The sequence below is a fragment of the Vombatus ursinus genome, unplaced genomic scaffold (assembly GCF_900497805.2).
Source record: "Vombatus ursinus unplaced genomic scaffold, bare-nosed wombat genome assembly UNPS02014818.1, whole genome shotgun sequence".
NCBI lineage: Eukaryota > Metazoa > Chordata > Mammalia > Diprotodontia > Vombatidae > Vombatus > Vombatus ursinus.
Window position 1 is genome coordinate 51,677,462 of NW_020954596.1, and position 19,663 is coordinate 51,697,124.

The 19,663-nt window shown below is 37.4% G+C and overlaps 1 protein-coding gene across 5 annotated transcripts in view; it reads left to right on the plus strand.

Moving 5' to 3' along the window:
* Positions 1-19,663, plus strand: part of GRXCR1 (glutaredoxin and cysteine rich domain containing 1) — a 237,167-nt gene that overhangs the window by 25,504 nt on the left and 192,000 nt on the right. The window contains exon 1 of one of the 5 annotated variants that reach the window (XM_027836558.1): positions 2,088-2,155. The exons of the other annotated variants lie outside the window; for them this stretch is intronic. The gene's annotated coding sequence lies outside the window, so the exon portion shown is untranslated. Of the gene's footprint in view, positions 1-2,087; positions 2,156-19,663 lie in introns of those variants that run through there. 5 annotated transcript variants of the gene reach the window in all.

The following is a 19,663-nucleotide window of genomic DNA, read 5'->3' on the forward strand; positions in this document are numbered from 1 at the left end:
TATCTATCTATCTATCTATCTATCTATCTATCTATCTATCTATCTATTCATCTATCTATTTATCTATTGTAAGTACAACTTTTTCATATCTCTGTGTGTACCAGTATTGCGTTTAGTGCTGGGACGTGGGTGGACTGGGGCATGAGGTAAACAGGATACCAAAGGATGACAGAAATATCACATTAATATGATACCATCAGGGCATGGACTGTTCTTCATAAATATTTTTTCTTGACAATTGAAACTAAGCACACAAACTTGCCCAATTTTAACTACTATGAATAAGAAATTTCACAACACAAGTTATTGTAAACTATAGTGTATTATTAAATCTAGAACACTTAAGTATAGGCTGGTCTTAAGAAAACCAGACACAAAACAGAAAAGAGGACAAAACTAAATGTAAATTGGGCACTATTTACTGCTTTTCACTGAATGAATGAATGAGTGACAACTCATTTATTAAGCACTTGCTATGTGCTAGGCACTGGGGATCCAAATCCCAAATATCAAACTTACAGTTGAATGAAGGATGGGAGTGGCCTGAGAAGGATGAGTTGGTTTCACATAGATGGTGAATAAAACAGTAGGGAAGTCAACTGACAGGCCCATTCCAGAACCAATGTTACTGTTAATTTGATTAGATTCCAGAGCAAGAGGTGGAAGAGGGTTGGAAAATGTCCAGGGTAAAAGTGGATGATTAGGTCTGGAGCTAGCTACATTTAAGGAAGTCTTACCTATTAGGTTAGCCCAGTCCCAGGACAAGAGGTCTAATGTTCTTCTGTGGAGTAGCTTCTGTAGGTTTGGTTGGTGGGTGTAGTAGCAGATTAGAAAATGGGACCCTGTGGATCAATTGGTTTACTGTAGGTCTTCCTTGACTTTTTCTCACAGCTCTGTGGATATTGGTTAGTGCTGATTTTTGGATAAATAAGATTATATTGCCAGAGTTGTAATTGATTCATACCAGATTGAATAATCATTTATTGGATTTCTATTGCCCTTTTCTCCTCCAGAGACACTTGACACATGCTAATGTATCCTGAGATGTTGATCATTCTATAGCATTTATTTCCCACCTAGAGGGACTTTAATAAATTCAGCTGACTGTCATTGCCTATCCAAAGAAATACAGAATCCTTAGCTAGGCCTTTAAGATCTTCCAAAGCTTGTCTCCTAATTACTTCTCTAGTCTCCTACCTTTTTCTCCAGTATGATACATCCTAATTGAACCAAAATGTAGCTTTCCACAATCAAATCCTGACTTCTCCTACTTCCATCTTTCTTCAAAGAGCTGCTATCTTTGGAATGGACTCTTTTCTTTCTTTATGGACATCCTTCCCTTCCTTCAAGTTTCACCTCAGAGGATATTGTTTCCATAGAGCTTTCCCTGATCCTACTTGTTAGAAGTGATTTTTCCTTGAATCTCTTTGATAGGGCCATTCTGTTGAATTTACACTCTAAGTAATTAGTATTAGAGTTGTGCGCCTATCTAACATTATTGTCCTCTATCCAAAGCTAATTGAAGGCAAGGATTATTCCTTTTGTCATCTTCATACCCCCTAGAGTTTAGCACAGTATCTTCTATACATTAGGTGCTTTACAAATGTTGAATGGAATGGCTTAAAGTAGTAGGAAGCTAATACTAATATGAAGGTAGTGAGCTTAGGAAAAATTGTAAATCACTCCTCATGTGACTTGGGTGGTAGTCAGGAGGGGAACTTGCCCACTTTCAGTATAATATCCTTGTGTTCCAACACTTCAGTGTACTGTAATCCATAATTTACAGGGGTTAATCTGATAAACTGGAATAATAAAATATTAATGCTGAAAGAGAACTTAGAAGTCCATCTTACTCAGAAGTTCTTAACTGTTTTGAATGTCATGTACCACTTTGCCAGACTGGTGAAATCCATAGGCCCCTTCTCATAATAATGCTTTTATATGCTTAAAAGAAAATACATGGGATTACAAATGAAACCAATTCTATTGAAATACAAAGATCACATCTTTTAAAAACCTAGTTTATCAAACTCAATAGTTGGGCGCTTTTGATCTAGTCCTAACTTCCTTATTTACAGATGAGTAATGGAAATACAGAGAAGTGACCATCTCATTGGATCAAACACAAAGAAATGGGCAGGGCCAGCACTGAGTGGTAGGTTACTTGCATTTTTAACTGTGTTTTTCTGCAGAAAATGCAAAGGAGTGGAGCTAATGGGTTGGGAGTATTTTAGAGCAGGTCTTCTTAAACTTTTTCCACTCATGACCTCTTTTGGCCTGAGAAAATTTTACTGACTCCGGGTATAATAAAATAGCATTCAAATCAAACATTTACTGATAACAAATCATAAAGAAATTTATTTTAACACAATTCTTTGGTATACATATAATTTTACCATTTATTAACAATGAGAGCAAATTTGCATACTAGTGAGATGGATGTGCTTGTTCATTTTTACATAAAGAATTAAATCTTGATGGAATATTTGATACTGCAGGACATAGATCACCTTCAACATTTTTCAGATTTTTTTGATTTTATAATCATCAATGCTGAGAATACCATTTTGCATAAATGCATACATGGCAGAAATATGTTTAGGGCCATTTTGGAAATTTTTGGAAATTCTGTCCTAACCCAAGCCAAAATTCATTTAACAATTTTATATGTACAGTAAAAATATTGCAATTCATAACATACAATAGTCTTGAATCTTAGCCAAGGTGTTTCTGGCAGTGTTCATTGATGGCGAGTGGTGTGATGGCATGTGTAGTGGAGAGTGTGCATGTTGTGTGTTCGGAACTAAGGCTGCAGTGATGTTGCTCGATGTAACACAGGCAAGTACTTCAAGAAACACCTTGGATTCATTACGCTTTTGATTTTGAATTAATTTTTGGTCATTGCGTGTTCAGAAACCTTTTACTGTTGCCAAATTTTTCATGACCCCCATATTCAGTTATGGGATCCCAAATGGGGTTGTGACCCATAGTTTTAGAAGCGCTATAAATTTAGAGTAAGTAGGTCTTTCTCTGCCTTGCAAATTTAGGCTGATGCCTACCCTTTTTACCCATAGGCTTAGTCCTAGTGGCAATTATGGCTTTGCTACTGCGGGCTTCACTTTCCTTATTTAGGAAATGGGTGAGTTGGACTAGGAGCTCCTAAGGTCCTTTTCAGCTTTAACCTATGTAGGCATGTGTCATCAGGTAGTGATGGGATAAAAGAAGTGAGAAGTGGGGATAAGAGGAACTGTGATCTCACATAGGTCTTTGCTCCTCATATTCTCTGAGTTCTATGACCAGGTGGTAGGAGCAGTAGTGGTTATTAAGCTGATGGGGAAGGAATATCAGCATTCCTCAGGGTTACTGGTTGTTGGACAAGTAAACACACCAACTATGCCATTTCTTAGAAAGGAGACACAGGAGGGCTTCTAGCTCCTGTCTCACTAGCAGGTTCACTTTTGATCTGGTCAGATAGGAAGACAAGAATGGGTCATAATAAGGGGTTAAATAAACTTACTTTGTTTTAGTCTTCTCAAAGGGAGTTTGCTGATAACGGGAGCACCAACTCTTGCAGCATTCCCTAACAATCCTTCTCACAGGGGCTGGTGTGAAGAAGGGACAGCTACCCCTTGTCTCGATGGGGTCAATCGAGACCAGCACAACTTGTGCTCTCGCCAAAACCCCTCAAGCCTCAATGGGGGCCGGTTGAGGCAAACACACAGATTCCCCCTCCTAAGCCTTGATGGGGGTCAATCAAGGCACATACAGCATTCTGCCTGCCCATTCACCCCTATGGGGGTCCTCAGGCACTGACCAGGGACCACTTGCTTTATAGGGCAACAGACAGGGCATATTGCTAGCAATAGCCTCACAATTTTACATTACCTCACTCCTATATCTACTGTAACTGCACAGTAGAAACTGTTTTGAACCATGATCGTGAGAACTCATATCTAACAGCTGGGAAGTAGAGATTGTTATGGCTATGGATCCTGGGAAGAAAACTCTAAAAAAGAATGACAAAAAATCCACTTTACACACACTGAAATTCACCTTACTTACACTGATCTTTTTTCTGTTTACCTGCATGGAAATCACACATCAAACCCTACACACACACACTCTCTCTATGTGTGTATATGAGTGTGATGTGTATATGTACGTATACATATGTATGTTTGCATATATATGTATATATAACATGTTTGCACGTGTATGTATATATACATATATGTTTGCATGTGTATGTGTATATACACATATACCTATACATATATACATATATACATACACCTATACATACATATACACATATACATACATATATACATATACATATATACATATATGTGTGTATGTGTATATATGTATGTATATATGTGTGTGTATACATATATATACATATATACATATATACATATACATATATATATATATATACATATACAACACATATACACATGTATCCATAGGTATGGCCATTAGTTCTGTAGAACCTGACAATAGAAGTACATATGAATACCTTTAGGGCAAGTGATTGACCTCTGCAGGTCATTAGGCTTGCCTCATCAATATGAGGTGGTGTGATGAGACAGGGTACAGTGCGGAAAGGAGGAAATGGGGGAAACAGGCCAGTGTCCAAACAGATTCTGAAGGGCTCAAACCATTGAGAGAAGGGCAACTCCCAGACAAACTTCTTCTTGCAGACTTATAATTTAAGTTTGTACACCTGGTAAATGATGCAGCACAGACAGACCGGTTTATTGAAAATGCAATCATCATTAATACTTAGTCTACAGAAAAAGAGTATTATGATCTCCCCCTCTACCCCAGCAACATCTAAGAATTTGCACTGATAGAGATGTCAGGAAGTTCTTGGTCTTTCATTTCAGTCATGTTTGGCTCTTCGTGACCGCATTTGGGGTTTTCTTGGCAAAGGTGCTGGAGTGGTTTGCCATTTCCTTTTTGGGTTCATTTTATAGATGAGGAAACTGAGGCAAACAGGGTTAAGTGACTTGTCCAGAGTAACATGGCTAGTAAGTGTCTGAGGCCAGATTTGAACTCAGGAAGATGAGTCTTCCTCACTCCAGGCCTGGTACTTTATCCGCTGAACCACTTAGCTGCCCCATTGTCAGGAAGACTAGTGTCTTATTACTAGATATTTTAGAATTTTGGTGGAAGAAGTAGTGCATTCTGGTATCTCCATATTCCCAATGTTATTTTCTTTTCTTTTTCTTTCTTTCTTGCTTTTTTTTTAGGCAATTGGGGTTAAGTGACTTGCCCAGGGTCACACAGCTAGTAAGTGTCAAGTGTTTGGTCTGAGGCTGGATTTGAACTCAGGTCCTTCTGACTTCAGGGCTGGTGCTCTATCCACTCTGCCACCCAACTGTCCCTACACCCCCCCGCCAGTGTTATTTTCCCTTCAAAAGTGTAGAGAGAATTTTCCTTAGGTCATATCAGTATGTTCTTAGAGTGTTGCCAACGGTCAAAATAGCAATAACTAAAGGTAAAAGACATTTATTTAGGACTCTCAGGACTAGGTATTGTACAGAACATTGAGATCCTATGCTGCCTAAAATAGATAAACTATATTGCCCTTCTTCTGGGAGTTAAAAGCCTAATTTTGGAACTCTGGAAGAATCATAATAGAATAGGAAATGCTTTTTTTCCCCCGTGGGCCAAAGCCCTTGTTTTGCATTTGATATATTCCCTACTGGTCCCAGGAACACAAAGAATGTGGAATTAATTTAGTCTACTGACAAAGCATCATGAGCTTAGCCTGGCCACATTTAAAACAGAAATGGAAAATGTTTGTGGAAGATATATAAAACAAAACAAAACAAACAACACTGTCAACTCTTAAGGCAGATGGGGTCGTACATTTAGAGCTGGGAAGGATCACAGAAGCCATTGCTTTAAACTTTTTTTTTTAAACAACAGATGAGTAAGATGAAGCACAGAGAATTCAAGTTACCTTTTCAGGGTCACACAGTTAATATGTATCTGACCCTGGATTTCAACTGAAGTTTTCCCAAGTCCAAGTTCAGTGGTCTCTCCACTATGTCACCCTTTCTGATACACCCAAAGCAGGTTTCTGCTAACCTGCAGAGTAGTGGGTACCCATATGTACACATACATACACCTTGGCTGGTTTAAGGACAATTATAATTGTCCCCTTTGATTATTTGTCTACTCTTGAAATGTTTTCAAATATTTTTACACAAAATAGCTTCAGTAAATATAGACACATTTATGGTGAATATTTAAAACCGTAGGTTCAATATCTACCTGAACTTTTGAAGTTTAGTTTTTTATTTCCTCAACCTTCTGAAGCTTTTCCCAAAGCAATTAAGATTCTTGAGTCTTTCCTTCAAAAAGCTATTTTTAAATGGTAATTTGGTAGTGTCTATGAAAACAAACTACTTTTTGATATATTTAAAATAAGGATGGAAGAGTCTTACTTATTTTTAGTTAGGGCATTTCTGCTTAACCTCAGCAGATGCAAAACATTTCATTTGAAAACGATCAAGCAAAAAACCAACCAATAAACTGATTCTTGTTTTATTTCTTAAGAATTCATGTTTGCTTCCAATGAGAAATAAAATGTCTTTAGAAAGGCAGCTTCACAGATTCCAAAATGCAGCACTGAAATGATAGTGCTGTGAATATTAAGATACGCAGACATCTATTGCTCTTCCCAATTTGCTTAGGCAATAAAGGAGAACAAAGAGTTCCATCTTCAGCTGTGCTTTGGTACTGCAATCAATTATCTCCTTAGAGGCACAGTTTAGGACAGCATCCTTTTATTATGGATTTTTTCATTCTGGGGGTGAAGATTATGCAAGGAAGAGTTTGGCTATGTTTATAGGCACAAAATCTATAGGACAAAATCTATAGGGCAAGGCTGATGTATGCAATTTGCTAATTTGTCTGATATATATATTATTGCTGCATGATGGTTTCAGCCAGAGTTTAGGGATGTGCTTAATGAATGAGAACAAGGATTAAATAGTGTTTTGTGGCATTCCTCCCTTCCTCTGCTATTTTTATAATACAGATGAAATTCGTCTACAGTGAACATGAAGAGATATTTCAAAGGAGGAATATCACCGTTTGATAAAAAGCACTCTTGCATCTTACCCAATTGTTTTTCTCTATTACTGGATCTGTGATTTCATTAGTGCAGAAAGTTCCCAGTGAGGAAATTTCTCTACCAATATAGATAAACACTTTCTCTATAATTTATAGTCTTAGGGAGTTGTTTGGGGAGGTGATGGAGCACTGAGATGTTAAATGACTTATCCAGGGTCACACAACTAATATATGTCAGAGGCAAAATTTGAATCCAAGTCTTTATGATTTTGAGGCCAACTCTTGATCTGCTCTGCCATGTTACCTCTCATTTTCTTCTTGGTATCATAGCTTAGAGATGGAACAGGACTCAGAATTTATCTCTTACCTAAAACCTGAATTTTTTTCTACAATATCTCTGGAAACTAACTTCATTCTGCTATTGTTTGACTATCTAGAGTGATAAGAAATGCATTCCCTTATGAAAGCACTGATTCCATTTCTGGGCAATTCTAATAGTTAATGGTGATGAAATTTGTTTCTTTAACTTCCACTAGTTGAATCTAGTTCTGCTTACTGGGGCCAACTTGAACAAACCTAGTTCCTTATCCACAAATCCCTTCCATAATTCTTCAAATATTTAGAGAAGGCCATAATGATCACCTTATTTTCTCTGGATTAAATGTTCCCATTTCCTTCGATTTATTCTTACTTAGGAAGGTTTTGAGCCCCCTCATCATTTCTGTTATACTTGTCTAAATGTGTTCCAGTTTGTCATTTTTTTCCCCTCTGAAATGGTGCTCTGGTCAACCAAGCATAATTGCTTGGTTCAGACAGTCTAGATATTGTCTGAATTAGAAAGATTCCTCTTTCCCTTTTTCTGGACACTATGTAGTAATTAATAAGGACTGAAATTACATTTCTGGGGTGACTGTTCTCATACTCTTGACTCATATTGAGTTCTCAATTGGTTTAAAACAGGCTCCCCCCCTTTTTTTGATGAGGCAATTGGGGTTAAATGACTTGCCCAGGGTCACACAGCTAGTAAGTTTCAAGTGTCTGAGGCCGGATTTGAACTCAGGTCCTCCTGATTCCAAGGCTGGAGCTCTATCTACTGTGTCACCTAGCTGCCCCAAAACAGGCCCCTTTTAACATGAACTCCAATATAGCCATATCACCTCATCCTTCACTTATGAAGTTGGTTTTCAGTAACCAAATGCATTAATTTCATGAATTATCATCTAATTAGATTTCACTCAACATTTAAGTCTCTGGAGAACATTTTGAATTCTTCTTTCATCACCTAACATACTAGAATCCATCCTAGTTTATTGCAATCCCAAAATGTAAGTATCCCATTTATGACTTTTCCTAGTCATTGATAAAAATGTTACCCAGGACAGAGCGAAAGGCAACACTTTGTGACATTCCACTAGGACTCTCACTTCAGGTTACTAATCAGTTCATTTATTGACCATCCTGGGGTTTCTTTATCTAGTTCCTAGTCCATCTAATTGTACTATTATTTAGTCCACATATCTCCATCTTGTTCAGAAGGCTATCACAAGACTTTATCAAGTGTCCTTTTCAAATTCTGGTAAACAATGTCTATATACCCTGATTTGCAAATCTAGTGAATCCAAACAATTGAAAAAGGAAAGAACGAATAAATGAAATTAGTCTAACATGACTTGTTCTTAATAAAAGAGTTATGAAATTGAACTCAATAGTCATCTAGACCAAAGGTTCAAATGCTAGGGGCACAGGTCACATGTGGCCCTCAACATTCCTGAGTGCTGCCTGAAGCAGATTGAAATGCAATTGGGAAATGTTTAACAAAATAAAGAAGAATGCAATAAAGCATAGATAACATTAAAGAGTTTGACACCTCTGATCTAGACCAACCTGTCCAAAAAACAGTAACATAGTCTACAAGTAGCCATCCAGCCTCTTATTAAAAATGTCTAATTAACCAATACTAGCCCACAATGATCACCACAGCCTTTTCTGAATGTTTTAATTAATGTTTAATAATACATTCTGGAAATTTATCTATCATTCACATCAAGTACAAAAGTCTGTAGTCTGGCCTGTAATTCATTCCATTTAGGTGATAACTCATTTAAGGTAATTAAGTCCTCTTTTATTTTACTCTAATTTATCTTCTATTTCAATTCCTTCAATCATTTTTGTTTTTCTCCTTTCCAGTCTGAAAACCATTCTTGGTAGACAACACAGAATTAAAATTATCCTCCCATTCTAGTAACTAGATTTAGAGACTGCTGTAAATATAGTTCACCTACATTTTAGGAAAGCATTTAATAAAAACTCTCATGTTATTCTAGTGGAAAATGTAGAGATAGATAGGACAGAAGATAAGAAAATTAGGTGGATTTAGAATTGATTCATAGGATCATAGATTAGAGGGGGAAGGGATCTTAGAGCCTAAGTCCAACTCCCCAATTTTACAGATGAGGCACAGAGATGTTAAATGATGTCCACAGTCACACAGCTAATAAGTGTTTGAGGAAGGATTAGAACTCAGGTCCTACCCTCTATGCCAAGCTGCCAGACTCAAATGGTAGTATGATGGTTTCTTGGAAGGTTTCCAGTAGAAGGTCTGAGGGATTTGTGCTATTTAGCATTTTATCAATGACTTGAATAAAGGTGTATTTGAAGACCTTGTCAAATTTGTAAATAACATACACCTGCAAGGCAAAACTAATGCACAGGGTTAAAAAAAAGCCAAAAAACAAAAACCATAGACTAGAACATTGGACCAAATTAAATAAGATAAAATTTAATAAGTATAAATGTAAAATCTTATACATTGTTTCAAAAAATTACACAGATAGAAGATGGGGGAGGTGTCATTAGATAGGTTTGACTAACAAAATATCTTGGTAGACCTCAAGCTCCAAATAAATGGACTGTATGAAATAGCAAAAAAGTTCATGAAATACTACATTGTATTAAAAAGGCACATTTTCAAGGTATCAGCAGCTCATAGAACTGAAGCATGTAGACCTGGAAAGGACCAGGGAGCCCATCTTGTCCAATTCTTCCATTTTATAGATGAGGAAGCTGAGGCCCAGAGATGATAAATTACTTTTCTGAGGTTATACAGGTAGTAATAGAGCTGGGACTCAAGTCCAGGTTCTCTGACTCCAAATCTGGTGCTCTCTCCACTGTGCCAGTTGTGTGGTCCTGTCTTGGTCAGACCACATCTTTATATTCCATGCTAGGAGTGACATTTTAGGAAGGAAATTGATAAGCTGGAAAATGTTCAAATAAGGGTAATCATGATGGTGCTGGACCTTGGGTCCGTGACATAGGAGGATTGGTTGAAGGAACTGGGGATGTTTAGCCTAAAACAAAGAAGACCAAGGGGTGGAGATCGTGACAGTTATGTTCAAATATTTGTAAAGTTGTCATGTAGAAGGAAGATTAAACTTATTATGTTTGACCCCAGGAGAAAACGGTGGAAATTGCAAAGGCAAATTTTGGCTTCATGAATTGCTTTGAATTTTTCTCTTTGGCCAGCAGCTCCATTTTGATTAGACAGGCCCAACCTATAATAGTGATACATTTTTGAATTTCTGCATTGACAAGAAAACAAAATGGGAGGGGGTCATTTTAATAAATTGTTACAGTATACAGTAGTTAACCAAACATTGAATGGTTTTCCTAGTGAGTTCACTATTAATTGGAGGTCTTCAGGAAAAGGCTGAATGATCTCTTGTCAGATATGCTATAAGAGGTGGCTCCTTCGGGGACTTGGATATATAGGTCCCTTCCAACTCGGTCCTTCCATAATTTTGTCATCCTTACCAGTCAAATGAGATCCATGGGTTTTATTAAAACATTTCATTTTAATTCAGCAACCGGTTATTAAGCACCTACTTTATTAAATAGAGCACTGTGAAACATGCTGGGAGAGATTGATAACATTTCTTTCAAATTGTTGTGTTCTGGTACACTGTGCTGAGTTTTGGAGAGAGAGAGAGAGTGTGTGTGTGTGTGTGTGTGTGTGTGTGTGTATTTTTTCATTTGTGAAACAGACCACAGGGCTTTCTCTGTTACACATTGTTATATTACAACTAGCCTACTTGTCAAGAGGATATGCATTGAGCCTCATTACAGAGTTATTCTTCCTATTTTTGAGGTCATAGTCAGTGACCAAAAAACTGAGACGGAATTTCTCTCTTGAATGGTAGGCCTCACGGTGTCCTCATGCGGTCATTATGGACTGCTAGCATGGGGATTCTAGGTAGCACAGTGGATAGAGAATCAGGCCAGAAGACCTGAGCTCAAATACCGGCCTCAAACACTGACTAATAGTATGACCCTGGGTAAGTCACTTAGGCCCCAGTTGTCTCAATTTCCTCATCTGTAAAACTTAGGAAATAGAAGCACTTACTTCTCAGGGTTTTTGTGAGGATGAAATGAAATAATAATTATAAAGTACATAGCATAGCATCTGGGACATAGTAAGTGCTATATAAATATTACTGTTATTGTTGTTATTATTATTGTCATTTGATACATGCTTACCCTGAAACATGGGTAACTTTGGATGTTTCATTCATAACTTGGTTTGCCTAGAGAAAGACAACGTGGTGGTTAAATTTATTACCAAGGTGACATCAATTTTTTAAAACTTTAAAATTTCTAATCCTTTCTTCTGATCTTCAAATAAAGTTGCAGCAGAAAGAATCACACATTTGGGACAAATGTTGGTTTTCGCTAAAAGTCAAAATACAGGAAAAGAACCTCAAAGAATTTTCAGGTCCTTTTTACTTTTTTTTAGTTGTTTTTTATTTTATTTTTTTTTAGCTATAGCAGTGATCTTTAAAAACATTTTCATTGATTATATTCTGTTCCTCAGAATGTACCCTCAACGATAATTTACTACAGTCCAAAGCTTATTGGCCTCTGACACTGATGATTGATTCACTGTTTCTATCAGTTACTTAATTAAAATGAATTATTTATAACTTCTCCTGATGAAAGACCTAATTATTATGATAATCATAATAATCTAAGCCTTCAATGTTTTCTGAAGCATTCTGCCTAATGGGGTTATTAAATATATGTATAATTATAGCCTTATAAAAATTCTGAAACATGCTTTGACAGACATTTTAATTTATATTTAGACTTCTAAATGTATCAAATGAAGAAGGCACACTCTTCACCCTGCACTCAATTAATTCCTTAAATGTCATTTTCACTTCCTGATATAAATATGTGAAGGACTCTAATAAATGAAAAAGTAACCATTAGAAACCCCATGAAGCAGAATAGAATTTTATTACCAGACCCTCTTTTGATTTAGTTGAGGGACCTTTGCTTTATTAGGAAAATTTTCCTTCATGTTGTTCTCATTGTTCTGGACTCAAAACGGAAAGAACTAAGCTGAATGTTAATTATAATTATCTATAGATCAATAATTAGGAATGCTAGCACTTGGGATAAATTCACTTAGTAGAGGAGAAAGAAGGACAGTAGGTGCTATTATTTGGGGATAAGAGGTAACCTGTCTTTAGCCCTGACAGGTAATGGTGAGAAAGCTGGCCTGGGAAAAGAGTGTTTTGAAGATAGGACTTTGGCAATGGGAAGTCCAAGTTATTATGACACATAGTAGTACAGATGGAGACTGGGGCTGGGAATTGTGCCCTATCCCTATGTCTGTATACTCTAATTCTCTATTGTAGATCATTTGCTTAGACTTGAAGCTTTTCTCAGTTCCCAATCAAATGGACCCCAAGCTACTAAGCACAGGGCTAAAACCAATGTGTGTATGAATAAGTGTGTTACTGAATGCTAAAGGCACATTGGGAGGAATTTTTTTTTCCCATTGTTTGTTGTACTTAAGAGCTACCTACACAGTTGCTCAGTTAAGCCTTGATTTTGACCCAGAACTAAATCAATGTGTTTCAAGAGGCTTTCTGCCTTAGGGAGTTAGATTAAGCAGTGCTATGTTGGCAGATAACTGAGTCTGCACAACTGCAAAGAAATCAGACCAGGTTAAAGTTCAATTGGTTTGATTTGGCCCTAACTTGGTATTACAGAGAAACTATACTACTAAGACCTAAAAACAGCATATATTGCTTTTGGGACATGAGGATCATACTGAAGAAATAAAATCAATCCCATTTTTTTCTATTGTCTATGATTAAATAGATAACCTATAGATACTTGAAATTTAATTTCTTAGTTCCTTCTACTGTTTACTCCTTCATTTCTTTTTGAGCTCCATTCTTGGATTTTTTTCTCTACCAACCTTGAGTGGATTCCTCCAGGTTTTCAGCTTTTTCAGGGGCAACATTAAGGGCCTAGGTTTTTAGTACCATGATTCCTAATTCCCAGGTAGTATGCTTCCCATTATCAATCATCCAGTTGAACTCCATTACATTTAGAAAAGGGATTTACTGCAAATGTCTAGCAAGAACAATTAGTAAAAAAATATCTTCTCCCCACAAAAAAGACAGAGAATGGAATATCCCTTGTATGTAAAAAAGTCCTTGGGGAAAGTGGGCTCAAACAAAGATAATCAGTTAGTTTGAAATTATTTAATTTGTTGATGTTTAAAAACAAATATTTGTTAAGTGCTTATTATATGCCAAGCTAAGCAGTGGGGATATAAATAGAAATAGAAATAGAAATAAAAGCAAAAATAGTCCTTGTCCTCATAGAACTCACATTCTTATGAGGGAGCCAACATATACACACACACATATAACACACAGATAAGTATATATATATATGTTCATACAAATACATGCACACATGAACATACATATACAATACTTGTGAACATATATACATATATACCCAGTATATGTATGTATCTATGTATGTATATATAATACATATGCGTGCATGCGCATGTGTGTGTGCGCACACACACGCACGCGCACACACACACACACACACACACACACACACACTGAAAGGTAGGAAGGGGCTAGGATAGGAAGAGCTTTAAATACCAAATTAAGAAGTTCAGATTTGATCTTAAGTGTAATAAAGAACTCATTAAACAGGTGGGGTTGAGTGTGTGACATAGTTAGACTTCTGTTTTTAGCAAAATCACTTTGTGGAGGTTGGATTGAGGTGGGGAAAGCATTTAGGAAGGGCAACTGATTAGAAGTCTATTGTAATAATCCAGGCCAAAAGGTCATGCCTGAACTAGGGCAATGGTTGTGTAAGTGTGGAAGACAAACATATACAAAGGATGTTGAGAAGATAGAAAAGACAAGATTTGACAGGTCAGGGATGGGGAACCTGCAGCCTTGAGGTTACATGTGGCCCTTTAGGTCCTCAAGTGTGGCTCTTTGACAGAATCCAAACTTCAAGTTTGGACTCACTTGAGGACCTAGAGGGCCACATGTGGCCTCGAGGCCATAGGTTCCCCACCCCTGAGTTAAACCCTTTAGCTCATAATCTTTTTAACTTTATCCTACTCTCTATCCTATGCTCCCTTCCTTTTTGACATCTATAACTGGTTGTGGTACAGCCTACCTTGGGGTGCTGTGACAAAATAACATCACAATCATAATTTATATTTAGAAACAACTTTAAAGTTTTCCAAGTGTTTTCCTCACAACACGACTATCTTGTGAGATAGGTGGTGAAAGTGTTACTATTCTAATTTTGTAGTTGAGGATACTGAACTCTTGGGAGAATAATTTACCCACGGTCATATATCCAGTAAGTGACAGAACCAATATGAGAACTAAGATCTGCCTTGTCTCCTACTGTCATGTTCTAAATAGGATTCAGCACCTATACACGTAGCTTCACCAGAGCTGTTGAGTTACTTTGCTAGTATCAGCTTGTTTAGGTCTATTCCTCATAGAAGAAGGAATAAACAGCTTCCTTCACTGACCTAGTGCAGATTGTTCAAGTTGAGGGATGACGTCATGGAGGCAGGAGAAAGACCAATTTCCATGTATTTCCTTATTCCTTCTAGCATTAGGTGAGCTGGCATTAGTTGAGTTCTGGCCTCCGCTCTCTTTCTCCTAAATAGATTATGGCTACTTTCACCTTATTGATGTTTCCTTTATTCTTTCTCTATCTTTTGAATAAGCCACAGCCACATTTCCATTGAGTAGCACACAGCTACTTCCTAATATCCTTTTCCCATCCCTATCCAACTGATGGACATACCTGGTGAGGAAGGGGAGTGTATTGTGCCTCTAGGACCCTAACAGGCCAGTGGATGAAGGGTATATCATGTACCTTGGAGGAGTAGGTAATTAATTGATTCCAGTCTCAGCCAAGAGTGTGAAAAACTCAATAAACCTTTAAAAGATAGGGGGCATGATCTAAACACAACAACAGAAACCAGGAATCAAGAACAAGCAGTAGCATGGTCCAAAAGATCAACCCCTGGAAGTCTGCAGATTAGGCAAGAAAATTGGTAGGAGAATAAGAGAGAGGAAGGACTGCTTTAAACATGCACAGGCAGTGCCTGGTACATTATGGGCACTTCATAACAGCCATAGGCTGACTATTTCTCCTTTCATCTCAGTTGAAGGCAATATGGCTAATCTCTTGAACAAAGTTTCTAGACCCAAAAGACTGAGAATTAATTATTGGCCTAGATAAGTCCAATATGTTAAAAAAAATTCTTCCTAGAATCATGAAATAACTTTGTGAGGTCAGTTCTTATAGCTTAGTATGTCTGAGACACTTTTCACTATAAATGTAATTAAAATCAATAACCATTTATTAGGAATATGAAATCTGTGATTGTTGACATAAAAAGTTCCTGAAATTGCTGAAGCAATCTGTTGCCCATGTTTTAAAGAGTGTGGAGAAGTACAAAAGAGGAGGTATAAATGCAATAAGGATAAATGCAAAGTTCTACATTGGGGTTAAAAAATCACCCACACAGGTATGAGATGTAGATGAGTGGGAAGAAAACAGTTCTTGTGAATATCATGGAGGATAAATCAATATTTCTCTTGAGATGTCTTAGGTTCCACTCAGTGAACTTAGGTTACTGAATCTAGGCCAGAAAGGTAGTCCTGAAGATTTGACATGGGCTTGGTTGGTGGGTAAATTTTGAAAGAAAGGGAGTTCAAGGACAGGGGAGGTAAGAGGGAAATCAGGACAGAATATGGCCGCTCCAGCTCAGTCAACAAGTTCCCCTAATAAGACTGTATTGCCTTTAGGCGCTATATGATTCACAAGGCAAGATGGCATGGAGGAAGAGATCAGAGATGTGATCTGAGCACAGTAGTTAGTAGGAAGAAAGGCAGCTATAGGAATTTTTTTTTGGAGCTGGGTTCCTGAGACTGGGTTCCCCCAGTGCTTCTAGGAGAAGCTGAGTCACTACAGACCACAAATTCTCTCATCTGACTGAGTCCTTCTGAGACGCTATGAGTGGACCAGTACTTGGGAAATGAGTTTTATTGTATTAAACTCCTTTGCTCTTACCCCAGGGTGTAGTAGGAGTAGCAACAGCAACAGCCAAGTCTGAGCCCTGGGCACTTTGCATTATGTGTTAGAACTCTCAGGTCTGGAAGTTGTCTGTCTACAGTCTGGTGCCTAAGGCTCAGACTTGGCATATTTTGCCTAATGTTTGTAATGGTATATAGCCCAAGCAGAAGTTTAAATAAATTCTGATTTTATTCCTTTTTCTGAATCTCTGCCTACTAATAGAAATTACTATTTACAGTAGTTACACAGTTGGTGCTTACCACATGGTACCTACTTTATTAACTGACCGACAGACTGAGGCAGCACCATATTATGGTGGCCATTGGTATGCTACATTGGTACAAATGCTACTTTGGATAAGGATGTTAGAAAGAGATATTGTTTCAGAATGTGTATGGGGGTGGGTGGAGAGGGAGACAGTTCTAGAGGTGAGTTTTTATAGTTTTGCTTCTATGTGGAGTTTCGGATTGTGGTAAATCATTGGCCCTGAAATAGGATCTCTACAGAGGCTTAGTGAGAACAATAAGATCCATCTGGAAAGGAGTAAGGAAAAGATGTCCACACTTGTCTGGTTGCTTATGGAAGATACCATTTTACCATGTTCAGGTGACATAATGAATCTAGAAGTGTAGTAAGCTTTCCAGTGAATGGAGGCTCAAAATATTCCAATTGTTTAAATTTATACTAACCAAACTAACAATATGAGCACGCTCACCCAGAAAAGGTAGAGATGGAGGAAAGAGTTATGGATTGTTTAGAAATTAGACAATTTGACATACTCCTGGAGCACATGACTGCCCAGGTAAGGTTTTCTGTTTCTTTGTTTTATTTTTATTTTTGTTATATTTGTTTTTCAGATTGAGTAAGACCAGAATACAGCCAACAATGCTGCCTAGTAGTTAAATGAGAAAGACATAGCGACCTTCAGGCTCAATAAAGGTTAAGTCAAGTCAACTCAATAAGCATTTATTAAATGCTTACAATGTGCCAGCCCCTGTGTTTTATTGAATGGGGTGAGGTGACATGGTCATACTTGCATTTTAAGAAGCTCAGTTTGGCAGCTAAGTGGAGAATGCACTAGGATGAGTTAAGTTTATGATGTGGGTTCTCAAAAAGTTAACAAGAACTAAGCTGAATTAACAGAGGCATAGCGACTAGAATGAGGATATAATTTTTCTGTTGAGCTTACATCAGGAGTACTATGTTGAGTTCCAAAGGCCATATTTTAGTGTGGGTATTGACAAACAGGAAAAATTCAGAGGACATTGACTAAGGCATTGAGAGAACTCAAAATTGCTACAAAAGTGTTGGTTAAATTGTTGGGGAATATTTGACCTGGAGAAGAAAAGGATTAAATAGAAGCATGATCATTATTTTAAAATATTTGAAGGGCTATTTTGTGGAAGAGTGATTCACTTTATGATTGGGCCCAGAATGCTGAACTAGGAGCTAAGGGTAGAAATTACAAAGGAAGATTTTAGCTTAATGTAAAAAAAAAATCTTAACAATTAGAATTATCTCAAAGTTAAATGGCCTATCTTGGGGAACTGTGAATTCTTCATAATGGAAGGCTAGATGAGCACTAGTAGAGATTTCTGTTTAGGTATGGATTAATGTACACAACCTTTCCTGCTCTAACAACTTGTGAGGAAACTTTTCTGTCTCTTTCTCAGGACTATTTGAATTTTTTTCTTATAGTTTATGATTTAAGTTCAAGGGAAGAGCTTATACAAAATGTATAAGAGTGATTTTAGTCAATGGATGGGAGGTGTGAATGACCCTGACTTCCACCTGGTAAGGGCCTTTCTTTAGCTGAGCAGTGATGGCTATCCCTTGAAAAGTTGAGACTGAGAGAGAGAGAAACTTTCCATATTTGGCAGAATTCAGAAACTGTGACAAAAGGCTACAGTCACAGCTGACTGCTCACCTTGACCTTAACCAGAGGGCTTGGCTATTATCTTGGCTCAGTTGAAATTGTAAAGGTAAATGGTATTTTTCACATTGGCATTCGAGGCATGGCTCTATAGGAAGGAGTTCAAGCCTTTTTTATTTGACACAGAACAGAAAGTGATCCAGATAGTTTCCAACCAATTTCAGCTAAGGGAAAAAGAGGACACTTGTAATTTATTGTAAGCTTTAAGAATCAAGCATATTAAATTCTTTGGCTCTACTTAAATGAGCAGAATAAGATATTATGGGAATAAACCATTAGTTGCATATTAGAAGGGAAAGTTGTTATTCATTGTTAATATTTTCCATTTTATTCAATTTTCTTTCATTTAAAATAATTGTTTGTCAGATATTGGACATCATACCCACTAGTTACTTTAGTATACAAGAACCAACAAGTGCTGCTTTGGATAAGGGTGATAAAAAGAGGAATTGTTTCAGAATGTGTATGGGGGTTGGTGGTGGAAATGGAGGCAGTTCTAGAGATGGGTTTTTGTAGCTTTTCTCCTATGGTGAGTTTCTGGCCGTGCTAAATCATTGGCCCTGAAACGAGGTCTGTATGGAGGCCCAGTGAGAATACGAAAATCCACCTGGAAAGAAAGTAGACCAATTCAGGGTTTCTGGAAAGGAAGATTCAGGAATGGATTGAAATATCAGACTACATCCAAGAAAAATCAAACTGCACAGGAACAAGAGAGTGACTGATGAAGTCAGGAAGATGTGGATTAAGATTCTGCCTCTAACACTAATTGTATGACTGTGGGTAAGTGGCTTAACCTTTCTGAGTTTCTTCACTTATAAAATGGGATCATAGCACTTACAATAATAGTACTTACCTCACTGGGCCATGGTGAAACTCCAAGAGATGTCTGGAAGGCACTTTGTAAACTTGAAAGTGCTCTGTAAATGTCAGTTTTTTTGTTGCTATTGTTAAAAAGCTATTGTGACTAGTCTGTTGAATTTACTGAGGGAACTAGGACCTGAGGGCTGTTCTTATGTGCAGATAGCATCTACTTTGAGGTTTGAAAAAACATTTAACAAACATTATTTGATCTTCACTCAACCCTGTGATAGCAGTGCTCCTTATTATCCCCATTTTACAGAGGGAAAAACCAGAGAGCTTAAGTGATTTGCCCTTGGTCATCATCATCATCATCATCATCATCATCATCATCATCATCATCATCAT